Here is a 12,350-nt window from a genome sequence, read left to right on the forward strand (position 1 = left end):
GCCGACTCGCTGTCTTTTTTTTTTTTTTCCATAGTTTAATGAATGTGAGTTTGTGTAAAACGAGGGTTCATTGATTTAAATATAGTTATTCCATCCATCCATTTTCTTTGCCACTTATCCTCACGAGGGTCGCAGGGGGTGCTGAAGCTTATCCCAGCTGTCAACAGGCAGGAGGCAGGGTACACCCTCAATTGGTTGCCTGCCAATCGCAGGGCACAAAGAGACAAACAGTCACACTCACAACCACACAGAGGGGGAATTTCAAGTGTCCAACTAATGTTGCAACTTTTTGGAATGTGGGAGAAAATCCACACACGTACGGGAGAACATTCAAACTGCATCGAGGCAGGTCAGGGATTGAACTTGAGACCTCAGAACTGCGGAGGTCAATGCTTAACAAGCTGAATCCACCGTTACGCCGCGAGACAGATTTGTTTTTTATATTTTTGGTCCAATATGGCTCTTTCGCCATTGGGTTGCTGACATCTGGTCTAAATAATCCATCATTGCTGTTTGACGTGTCCAGATGTGACTCGTTAATTTAGATCATAAATCAGAACGTATATCTGCAACTTTGTCTTGTTGACTGGTCCTCTTTCTTGGCCTTTTGGCTATGATCAAGTGTAGTACCAACATTTACCAGGTGCAGTGGACAAGTGGTAAGGGGTCATTCTTGTAAACTGAAGAGCATGGGTTTGACCCCCCACTGTACCTTTGAAAAATGGTGTCGTGATTTGATCTGTTGTGATCAGTGCCATGCTCGGCTTTTTGGATGACTCAAGGGGATGAATGTGTTTCAAAGATGGATGGATGAGTATCTGCTCCCCAAGAAGATCTGGAAGTTCGGCACACTTTTGTCCTCTTCAAAATGTCCCTCCTGAGTCTTACCCACTTGGACCCAAGAGGTGTCAGGAGCATGGCCAAGCCACTGCCCTGAGCGCAGCTGCCACGAGCAGAAGCCCCACACCTGCGCCGTATGGACGCTAATTTGACCAGGAATTTTAGCCTTGAGTACGTCTCTTGGATTTGCTCGTTCGTTGTGTTTGTGTGTGTTGGACACTGCATCATTGTGTGTGAGTACACAACTTTATTGTAGTCTATTCCCCTTGTTACAGCATTCCAATGCCACCATAGTCAAGTCAGGTTTTTTTTCATCTTTCCAAGTTTTGTCACGTAGTCATCGGACCTTGTTTCATGTTTTCGGACCTTGCCTGTAGCCTTGCATTTTTGTGCCTCTGCCTTCCAAGCTTTGCCTCCGACTTCAGACCTTGTTTCGGATTATTGGACTTTCACTTTTTGCCACGTGTTTTTGTGCTTCCGACTTTTTGGACCGATGAGCTCTGTACGACATCTGCCTGAATTAAAACCACCCTCAACATCATGTCCTTGCCCCGGAGTCCTGCTTGTGGGTCCTGTCCCTTGCCACATGCTCGTGACAAAAGGAAGTAAAAGATGGCACGATCCAGATCTAAAAGTACAATTTCTTATTGGGGTAAAAACAGAACCAATTAATAATGGCAAAGATAAAATCTCAGTTGCCCGAACCCCAGTCTTTTTCTAACTTTCCTTTTCACGTCGCCCCAGTCTGTTTTCCCTCCACCATCCTGACCAAACTTGATCCCAAGAATTTTTTTGGTCAGTCTGTGTCATCGTTGCTCAATGATGGCACAACATTTTATTAATACTGTTGGTAACACATATTAGAGGCTTAAAACTATAAACTAACACTCTTTTGTATTAAATATTTATACATAAAATGTTTGTGGAGAGAGCCTTTTATCCACTACATTACACATCCTTGGCCAAGCCTTCAAAAGAAGCATCCGACTCATCTCCAATCCGAAAAAAGATCCATCGAAGTTACATTTGGTGCGTCGCTGTGGAACTCATCATTGATGATTTGGTACAGTTCTGGTGCCTCTTGCATTGCATCATGAACATCCAATCTTGCTCCCACCGCATGTCATCATCTGTGCTATCCATGGCGTTTGTGAAGAAACATTTTTTTAATCGAAGATTTTGGCTAGGGCAGCGCAGCACAGCCCCCCCACCCCATTCGGCTCCAATCCATCGCAGCTTTGGCGTCAGGTGGCTATCAAAACTATGTGAGCTCAAGCTATGTAGAAACGAGCGTAATGGGCACATTTTTTAAAAAGCGACCATTTCAATTGAGTGTGCGCTCCTTTTTTTTTTTTTTCAAATGTGCCCATGACGCTCGTATTACGTCATTTGAGCTCACGTTGTTTTGATACCCACCTGAAATCATTGATCTGTCGTTGTTTTGGACTATCGCGCTATTTCCGGGTTTGCGCCGTCATTGAGATGAGAGATGACATTTTATTTAAAAGCAGCTGCACAACTGGCCGTTGTCGTTGACAGTTTTTGGTTTAGTTTAAGTTAAAACGAACTCACGGGGGTCGTTTCTGATCTTTGGTGACGTAGCAACAAACATGCTACGCTAACGATCGTAACATGCAAGCTCCCCGAGGAGGTCTGAGAGCATTACTGTCATATATATGAATGTGTAACATAAAACATCGAATATCATATCGAAATGTATATGGACCTAAATATAATGTGCTCTATTAACTTTTTGAGAATATTTTTGGAAAAATTTGCGCATTATGATTGAGAAATTATGGTAAATTGCCCACAGATGTGAGTTCAGCCCCAAGTGTGAATGTTTTTAAATCCAGGTAGAAAACTCTTCTTTTTTCATGCTTTTTAGAGTATATCCACTTTTTAATCATATTACTTGCACTGTACTCGGTTTTGTCTTTCACATATATATATTGTTTGTCATTTTTATTGTTTTTATCCCATTTTAAATGTTTTATCTCTTTGTTTTCAAATGCTTTTAATTATCTAAAGCACAGTGAGTTACCTCGTGTATGAAATACGCTACACAAATAAATTTGCCTTGCCTTACCATTTTGGAAGAATGATCTGCCACCGTGCAGACAGTGGTGTGGCCCTGGAAAGCCAGCAACCCGGTCACAAAGTCCAATGATATATTGGACGACGGCCCTCAACAAACGGAAAGCGATCGCAACTCCCCTGAGGGACGTTTACATTAAGGTTTATTCGTGAACAAACATGAAGCGTGGTGACGTACTCCCTGATGTCCTTTTTGATGTTTGGCCTCTAAAAGTGTTGCTCTATCACCGATTGGGTTGCGATCCCGACCCCTCTGTGGAGGACCGACATACAGCCTGTCATCTGTGGCTGCGAGTGTCCTTCAGTGCGTCTTTTACCTGGGTCTCAATTTCCCATGTGAAGACTGAGACCAACAGGCTTCAGGCAGAATTAATCCGATATTGGATTTTGCCTTTTCCCAATCAAGAATCTACAATTGCGCATGGGGTTTTCTTTTCTATGGTTTTCTGTTGTATGGTCAGTTAACACGATAAATAGGACCTGATCACCCTCTAGCCAGTGTCTCCAATCTGACAAAGCCACTCTGACTGCTAATAGCTCATGGCCCCCAATTTCATTATTTTGTTCTGCAGGAGTAAGTTTTTGGGACATAAACGTGCAGGGATGCAACTTTCTTCTTTCGGATTCCTCGACAAGGGTCCACCCCTGCCCCAGAATCTGACGCATCTACCTCCATGACAAACAGATTCAGCAAAGCAAGAATAAGAACAGAGGTAAAGCTAGCAGTGAGTTTACAGAAGGCCGCATGACGCGATGGGAACCAAAAAAAGGAACTGTGTGGAGAGCTGTGTTTGTGTAAGGGCGTTGCAATTATGCTAAAGTTCTGGATGAATTTTTGGTACAGGTTCCCTAAGAACCTCTGGACTTCCTTGCAAGTTGTGGAAGTGGGCCAATGTGAAACGGCCTCGACCTTGCTGGGATCCATACAGATCCCCTCCTCCACTGACACAAAGCCCAGAAACGACAGGGAAGACCAGTGAAACTCGCACTTTTCAGCCTTGACATGTAGCAGCAACCATTGCAACACCACTTGAACGTGGCTGACATGGGGCCGGGGAGAATATTCGAATGCCATCTTTGTACACAAAGATATTAATGTTGAGCATATCGTGGAAAACATCATTGACAAACCTCTGAAACACTGCAGGAGCATTTGTGAATCCAAAATGCATCACCAAATATTCTTAAGGACTAATGGGTGTGTTAAATGCAGTCTTCCACTCCTCTCAGTATCCTGACCTCATGCCTCTCCCACACCACTCATGAGGGTTTCCATGATGTCATGATCAGCATTCTGGACTCCAGTGATCTAAGTTCATGTCTCAGTGGAAACTGATACTGTTTGTTCTCTCACTTGAAAGTAAATTGGAATGCATGAAGTTTTCAGTTTTGCACAGGAAGGTATTCCCTCATAGACAAGGCCAAACGCCCGTCCAAAACCACTGAGGTTCCATGGTGTCATGCTGAGCACTCTGGACAATGACTCCAGCGATCTGAGTACTTGTCTCATTGGAACTGGGAAGTGTTAGTCTCTCAATTGAAAAGACTTGATTGTGTCAACTTTTCTTTTACAGACGTTCTTCCCTCATCCATAAGTCTAAATGCCCCTCGCACACCAGTCATGGGGCTTCCATTGTGTAATGGTCAGCACTCTAACTCTCATGGATGGTGTCGGAGGGGTATTTGGTCTGAATCCAATCTTGGTTCAAGTGAGACAAGCCCTATCAGGTTCCACTGAGACTTGAACTCAAATTGCTGGATTTAGAGTCCAGAGTGCTCACCATTACACCATGGAAACCCAGTGTGGGAAGGACATTTGGTCTGATGCATGAGGGAAGAACGTCTGGAAAAGAAATCTTGATACAATCCAATTCCGTTCAGTTTAGTTTCATGTTGGACAAGGCCAATGAGGTTCCATTAAGACTTGAACTTGGATTCGTGGTTTCAGAGTTCATGGTGCTCACCATTACACCATGGAACCGCAATGATTGGTGTGAGAGGGGCATTTAGTCTAATGCATGAGGGAAGAAAATCTGGAAAAGAAAACTTGACACAATCCAATTTCAATTTAGAGAAGGCCAATCAGGTTCCATCAAGACTTGAACTTGGATTACTGGTTTCAGAACCTCGAGTGCTCACATTACACCATGGAAACCCTATAACTGGTTCTGGAGGGGCATTTAGTCTTATGCATGAGGGAAGAACATCTGGAAAAGAAAAGTTGACCAAATCCAGTCTTACTTGAATTGGGAGACTAATACTTTTCGATTCAATCAAGACTTGAACTTGGATCCCAGGATTGAGAGTGCTCACCATTACACCATGGAAACCCGATTACTGGTTTAGGAAGGGAACGTCTGAAAAAGAAAAGTTGACTCAATCTTACGTTGTTTTAAGTGAGACAAGCCCTATCAGGTTCTACTGAGACTTGAACTCAGATTACTGGATTCAGAGTCCAGAGTGCTCACCATTACACCACAGAACCGACACAACACAGATGAGAGTGGCATTTAGATTTATGCATGAGGAAATACCATCTGGAAAATAGTTGACACAATCAAGTCTTCTCAATTGAGAGACAAACACTTCCAAGTTCCACTGAGACGAGAACTCAGATCACTGGAGTCAGTGTCCAGAGTGCTCACCATTACACCATGACTGGTGTGGGAGAGGCATTTGGTCCATTACACTATGGAACCTCAGTGACTGGTTTTGGAGGCAGGTATTATGTTTGATACCAATACCATCAATCCGTCCAATTTCTTTGCCGCTTATCCTGACAAGGGTCGCAGGGAATGCTGGAGCCTATCAAAGCTATCAACAGGCATCATCACCCTCCACCTTCTCATTCACGAACATATATTCTGAGGGAATACCTTCCTGTGGAAAAAAGAAAGTTTCATGCAATACATAATTGTTTCAAGTTAAAGGACTAACAACAAACATCAGCAGAACATCCAGGAAATGCTATGTAGAGGCTCCAGTGAGAATTGAACTCACGACCCCTGGTTCACTAGACCAATGCTCTAACCACTGAGCTATGGAGCCTTTGGGTATCAATTTGGGAGAAACAGGATTCACTCTTTGTGTTAGACCGAACCTGCTGGAAAGAATTCCTTTTATGTTGGTCTTAGCTCCACTGGGGCTGGAGGGGCGTGGGGGATTGAAGATTTCCCACCTTCGATGAAGGTTGAGAAGTGAAGCCGCGACGAAACGCAGCGGGCCCGCTGGCAGCCACTGGTGATCATGCCGGATGGTAGTTTTGAAAAGTCTGCAGGCGTTGTCAACGTTCAATGGCTACATTGATTACAATCTTCTTCTTCTTCTTTTCCTTTCGGCTTGTCCCGTGAGGGGTCGCCACAGCGTGTCATCTTTTGCCATCTTAGCCTATCTCCTGCATCTTCCTCTCTAACCCCAACTGCCCTCATGTCTTCCTTCACCACATCCATAAACCTTCTCTTTGGTCTTCCTCTCGCTCTTTTGCCTGGGAGCTCCATCCTCAGCATCCTTCTACCAATATACTCACTCTCTCGTCTCTGAACATGTCCAAACCATCGAAGTCTGCTCTCTCGAATCTTGTCTCCAAAACATCCAGCTTTGGCTGTCCCTCTAATGAGCTCATTTCTAATCCTATCCAACCTGCTCACTCCGAGCGAGAACCTCAACATCTTCATTTCTGCCACCTCCAGTTCAGCTTCCTGTTGTTTCTTCAGTGCCACCGTCTCTAATCCGTACATCATGGCCGGCCTCACCACTGTTTTGTAAACTTTGCCCTTCATCCTAGCAGACACTCTTCTGTCACATAACACACCAGACACCTTTCGCCAGCTGTTCCAACCTGCTTGGACCCGTTTCTTCACTTCCTGACCACACTCTCTATTGCTCTGTATTGTTGACCCCAAGTATTTGAAGTCATCCACCCTCGCTATCTCTTCTCCCTGTAGCCTCACTCTTCCCCCTCTACTTTTCTCATTCATGCACATATATTCTGTTTTACTTCGGCTAATCTTCATTCCTCTCCTTTCCGGTGCATGTCTCCATCTTTCCAATTGTTCCTCTGCATGCTCCCTGCTTTCACTGCATATGACAATATCATCTGCGAACATCATGGTCCAAGGGGATTCCAGTCTAACCTCATCTGTCAGCCTATCCATTACCACTGCAAACAGGAAGGGGCTCAGAGCTGATCCCTGATGCAGTCCCACCTCCACCTTAAATTCCTCTGTCACACCTAAGGCACACCTCACCATTGTTCTGCTGCCATCATACATGTCCTGTACTATTTTAACATACTTCTCTGCCACACCAGACTTACGCATGCAGTACCACAGTTCCTCTCTTGGTACTCTGTCATAGGCTTTCTCTAGATCCACAAAGACACAATGTAGCTCCTTCTGACCTTCTCTGTACTTTTCCACGAGCATCCTCAAGGCAAATAATGCATCTGTGGTACTCTTTCTCGGCATGAAACCATACTGTTGCTCGCAGATACTTGCTTCTGTCCTGAGTCTAGCCTCCACTACTCTTTCCCATAACTTCATTGTGTGGCTCATCAACTTTATTCCTCTATAGTTCCCACAGCTCTGAACATCCCCTTTGTTCTTAAAAATGGGAACTAGAACACTTTTCCTCTATTCTTCAGGCATCTTTTCGCCCGCTAGTATTCTGTTGAATAAGTTGGTCAAAAACTCCACAGCCATCTCTCCAAATTGCTTCCATACCTCTACCGGTATGTCATCAGGACCAACTGCCTTCCCATTTTTCATCCTTTGTAATGCCTTTCTGACTTCCCCCTTAGTAATCATTTCCACTTCCTGGTCCTTCACTCTTGCCTCTTCAACTCTTCCTTCTCTCTCATTTTCTTCATTCATCAACTTCTCAAAGTATTCTTTCCATCTATTTAGCACACTACCGGCACCAGTCAACACATTTCCATCTCTATCCTTAATCACCCTAACCTTCTGCACATCCTTCCCATCTCTATCCCTCTGTCTGGCAAACCTGTAGAGATCCTTTTCTCCTTCTTTCGTGTCCAACCTGGTGTACATGTCTTCATATGCCTCTTGTTTAGCCTTTGCCACCTCTACCTTTGCCCTACGTCGCATCTCGATGTACTCCTTTCGCCTCTCCTCAGTCCTCTCAGTATCCCACTTCTTCTTTGCTAATCTCTTTCCTTGTATGACTCCCTGTATTATGGGGTTCCACCACCAAGTCTCCTTCTCCCCTTTCCTACCAGATGACACACCAAGTACTCTCCTGCCTGTCTCTCTGATCACCTTGGCTGTTGTCGTCCAGTCTTCCGGGAGCTTCGGTTGTCCATCGAGAGCCCGTCTCACCTCTTTCCGGAAGGCCGCACAACATTCTTCCTTTCTCAGCTTCCACCACATGGTTCTCTGCTCTACCTTTGTCTTCTTAATCTTCCTACCCACCACCAGAATCATCCTACATACTACCATCCTATGCTGTCGAGCTACACTCTCCCCTACCACTACTTTACAGTCAGTAACCTCCTTCAGATTACATCGTCTGCACAAAATATAATCTACCTGCGTGGTTCTACCGCCGCTCTTGTAGGTCACTATATGTTCCTCCCTCTTTTGGAAATAAGTGTTCACTACAGCCATCTCCATCCTTTTTGCAAAGTCCACCACCATCTGCCCTTCAAAGTTCCTTTCCTGGATGCCGTACTTACCCATCACTTCTTCATCGCCCCTGTTTCCTTTACCAATATGTCCATTACAATCTGCACCAATCACAACTCTCTTGCTGTCTGGGATGCTCAGAACTACTTCATCTAGTTCCTTCCAGAATTTCTCTTTCAACTCTAGGTCACATCCTACCTGTGGTGCATAGCCGCTAACCACATTATACATAACACCCTCAATTTCAAATTTTAGTCTCATCACTCGATCTGATACTCTTTTCACCTCCAAGACATTCTTAGCCAGCTCTTCCTTTAAAATAACCCCTACTCCGTTTCTCTTCCCATCTACTCCGTGGTAGAATAATTTAAACCCTGCTCCCAAACTTCTAGCCTTACTACCTTTCCACCTGCTCTCTTGGATGGACAGAATATCAACCTTTCTCCTAATCATCATGTCAACCAACTCCTGAGCTTTTCCTGTCATAGTCCCAACATTCAAAGTCCCTACACTCAGTTGTAGGCTCTGTGCATTCCTCTTTTTCTTCTGACGCTGGATCCGGTTTCCTCCTCTTCTTTGTCTTCGACCCACAGTAGCTGAATTTCCACCGACGCCCTGCAGGTTAGCAGTGCCGGGGGCGGGCGTTGTTAACCCGGGCCACGACCGATCCGGTATGGGATTCTTTAGATGAACGCTCATATTTGTTTGGCACAGTTTTTACGCCGGATGCCCTTCCTGACGCAACCCTCTGCATTTATCCGTGCTTGGGACCGGCCTACAGATTGCACTGGTTTGTGCCCCCAAAGGGCTGCATTCTACATTGATTACAATAGTAAGTAAAAATATACTTTATGTAATGTGAGCACACTTGCATCATATATTGTAGGCTGTCACTTTTCTATCTGCTTTGTTGCATTTGACTTATCGGCTGATTGGTGTGAGCAGGGTGGCTGCGTTCATCAGACTTCATTCCAAAATGTCCCATCATCGTGGTGGCATTAGGTTTTAGAACTAATTCCATGAATGCCACTTTTTAAAGTCTTTCTCATCGTGAGAAATATTGTGCAATTAAGGATTGTGTTTTCATTCCCTCAATTCACTAATGGTTGGGAAAAAAAATCCTCTTTTCAATGATCTGTTCATTTCAAATCACTGTGTAAGTACCCAGAAAGGTGCCACCACTGATCAGCACTTTTGATTTGACCGGATAAACACCAACGATCATAAAAGTTGACCAAATACCAAATGTGTCTTGGAGTTTGATGCAGGCATGAAACAGCTGCCAAATTCTTTTCGGACGGGTACGAAAGTACATACAACGAAGTGGTTTGTACAGCAGAGTGGAGCAGCGGAAGCTTGCTGGGCCCATAACCCAGAGGTCGATGGATCGAAACCATCCTCTGCTAACACAATGTGAGGTTCTGTTCTTCTTCAGTGAGAAACAGAAGATTATCTACTCAGTGACTGAGGGCCACTTCCTCAATGATCTTCTCACTGGAGATATCTACACATGGACTGTCGCTTTCTGCCAGAATTTTCAGTCTGCACAGGGTCACTGGTTTGCTCGGTCTCCATGTCATCATGTCGAGCTTGCAAATCTCTCAGCATATTCCACAACGGCAGTCAGTGTGTGCCGCGTAAACACAAAACCTACAAGCAATTGTTCATGTTTGACCGATTTAAAGATTAAAAATACAATTAACTATTGAACACATTATACATCTGCCAAACACTCCGTGAAACATTATTTGGTTGTAAAAAATAAAATTGATCCCAAAGTGAAGACCATTGCTTAGTTTTGGTATTCATCATGAAACATGACCACTCTCACTTTCTAAATGTTGATCTCCTCACGATCCTATTTTGAACCACTCGGATGCAAATAATTTTCAGTCGTGTTCAAAATAATTGCAGACCAATGTCACTAACCAGATTAATGCACATTTTCAGTTTATTTTTTATTGCTACTATTCAAACAATGGTGGTGCAGCTGCCGAGCATTGGCCTGATCGTTCTGAGGAACGGGATTCAAATGCGGGGCCCCTGCCTGTGTGGAAATCCCAAAAACATTAAATTATTCATGGGAGACTCTAAAATGCTCTGAGGTGTGAGTGTGACTGTTGTCTGTCTCCATGTGCCCTGCCCTGATTAGCTGGCAACCAATTCAGGGTATACACTGCCTCATGCCCGATGGTAGCTGTGATAGGCTCCAGCACTCATGGGACCCTTGTGAGGATAAGCGGCTCAGATGGATGGACTTTCTTCTTGTGACTGTCTCTGTCTTCCATCAGCATTACTGCTGCATAAATGAAATAAGTGCACAACAATTACTGAAGTGCATCGGGACAAGTAGGAAATCTCAATGGTTCTCCCTTTCACCAATTTTGTGAAGTTAGCTTGGATTTAGTGGTGGGCAAATGATACTCAGGCTTTAGATCTTGTGTCGCACTTCCTGAAGCCCAGTGATTTGAAAGACTGTGTCGAACTTTCGAACATGGTTGCCGTTTTGCTTCATGTCGCCATCCATCAATTTTCTGAGTCGCTTATTCGTACAAGAGTTACAGGAGTGTTGGAGCCTATCCTAGCAGTCAACGGGCAGGAAACCCCGAACTGGTTGCCAGGCAATCGCAGAGCAGATGGAAACAGAAACATTTGCCCTCACCATCACACCTAAGGGCAATTTAGAGTGTCCAATGAATGCATGTCTTTGGAATGTGGGAGGAAACTGCAATTTTGTCATTTTCCTTTCGGCTTGTCCCGTTAGGGACTGCCATAGCAAGTCATCTTTTTCCATCAAAGCCAATCTCCCGCATCTTCCTCTCGAACACCAACTGCCCTCATGTGTTCCCTCACAACATCGATTAAGCTTCTTTTTGGTCTTCCTCTCGCTCTTTGGCCTGGCAGCTCCATCCTCATTCACGCACATATATTCTGTTTAAATTCGGATCATCTTCAATCCTCTCCTTTCCAGTGCATTCCTCCATCTTTCTCGCAGATGCTTACTTCTGTCCTGAGTCGAGCCTCCACTACTCTTTCCCATAACGTTTCAAATTTAAATCAACATTCTCTCTTGAGCACAAGTTAAGATATGCTGTAAGCAGAGTGGTGCAGTGTAAGCATGCTGGACCCATAACCCAGAGGTTGATGGATTGAAACCATCCTCTGCTAACAGGAGATGATGTGTATTCTTTTGTAGTTAAAATTTTTGGCCGATAAAAACTTGTCTCCTTTCCGGCAGTCGGCCACTTCCTCGATTCACTTCTACTGGACGTGCACAACATACACAAACATTTCTTACTGCCACTTAAGGATTTTCAGTCTGAACAGGGTCCTGCATTTGCTCGGTCTCAATTTCATATTGTCAAGCATGCAAATGTCTCAGCATATGTGGAATAAGTCATCTGTGTGTGAAGCAAACACCACGCCTACTCGCAATTGTTAATCTACAACCCATTTAAAGATTAAAAAACACAATTCAATTATGAACACATGAAACATCTGCAAAACACAGCATGAAACATTATTTGGTTTGTGTGAGATCAAAGTGATCCCAAACTTAAGAATGTCGCTTATTGTTGGTACTCATCGTGAAACTTACTCAATACTCTCAGTGTCACTTTCCAAATCTCGATCTCCACACAATCCCATTTTGAACCATTGTGATGCAACTTATATTTAGTAGTGTTCAAAATAAAAGCACTCCAATGTCACCAAACAAATTAATGCACATTTTCAGTTTGTTGTTTTTATTGCGACTATCGAAGTAAGAGG

General features: G+C 44.1%; 2 non-coding genes across 2 annotated transcripts; both read right to left on the reverse strand.

The window, feature by feature from the left end:
• Positions 1 to 5,350: 5,350 nt before the first annotated feature.
• On the reverse strand, positions 5,351 to 5,422 carry trnaq-cug (transfer RNA glutamine (anticodon CUG)). The gene has a single exon. It is a non-coding gene; the product is annotated as a tRNA-Gln (tRNA).
• A 490-nt stretch (positions 5,423 to 5,912) lies between these two features.
• Positions 5,913 to 5,985, reverse strand: trnat-agu (transfer RNA threonine (anticodon AGU)). Its single transcript has one exon. It is a non-coding gene; the product is annotated as a tRNA-Thr (tRNA).
• Between the last annotated feature and the right edge of the window lie 6,365 nt (positions 5,986 to 12,350).

This window comes from Syngnathoides biaculeatus, unplaced genomic scaffold (genome assembly GCF_019802595.1).
Source record: "Syngnathoides biaculeatus isolate LvHL_M unplaced genomic scaffold, ASM1980259v1 ctg93_pilon_pilon, whole genome shotgun sequence".
In the NCBI taxonomy this organism is placed as follows: Eukaryota; Metazoa; Chordata; class Actinopteri; order Syngnathiformes; family Syngnathidae; genus Syngnathoides; species Syngnathoides biaculeatus.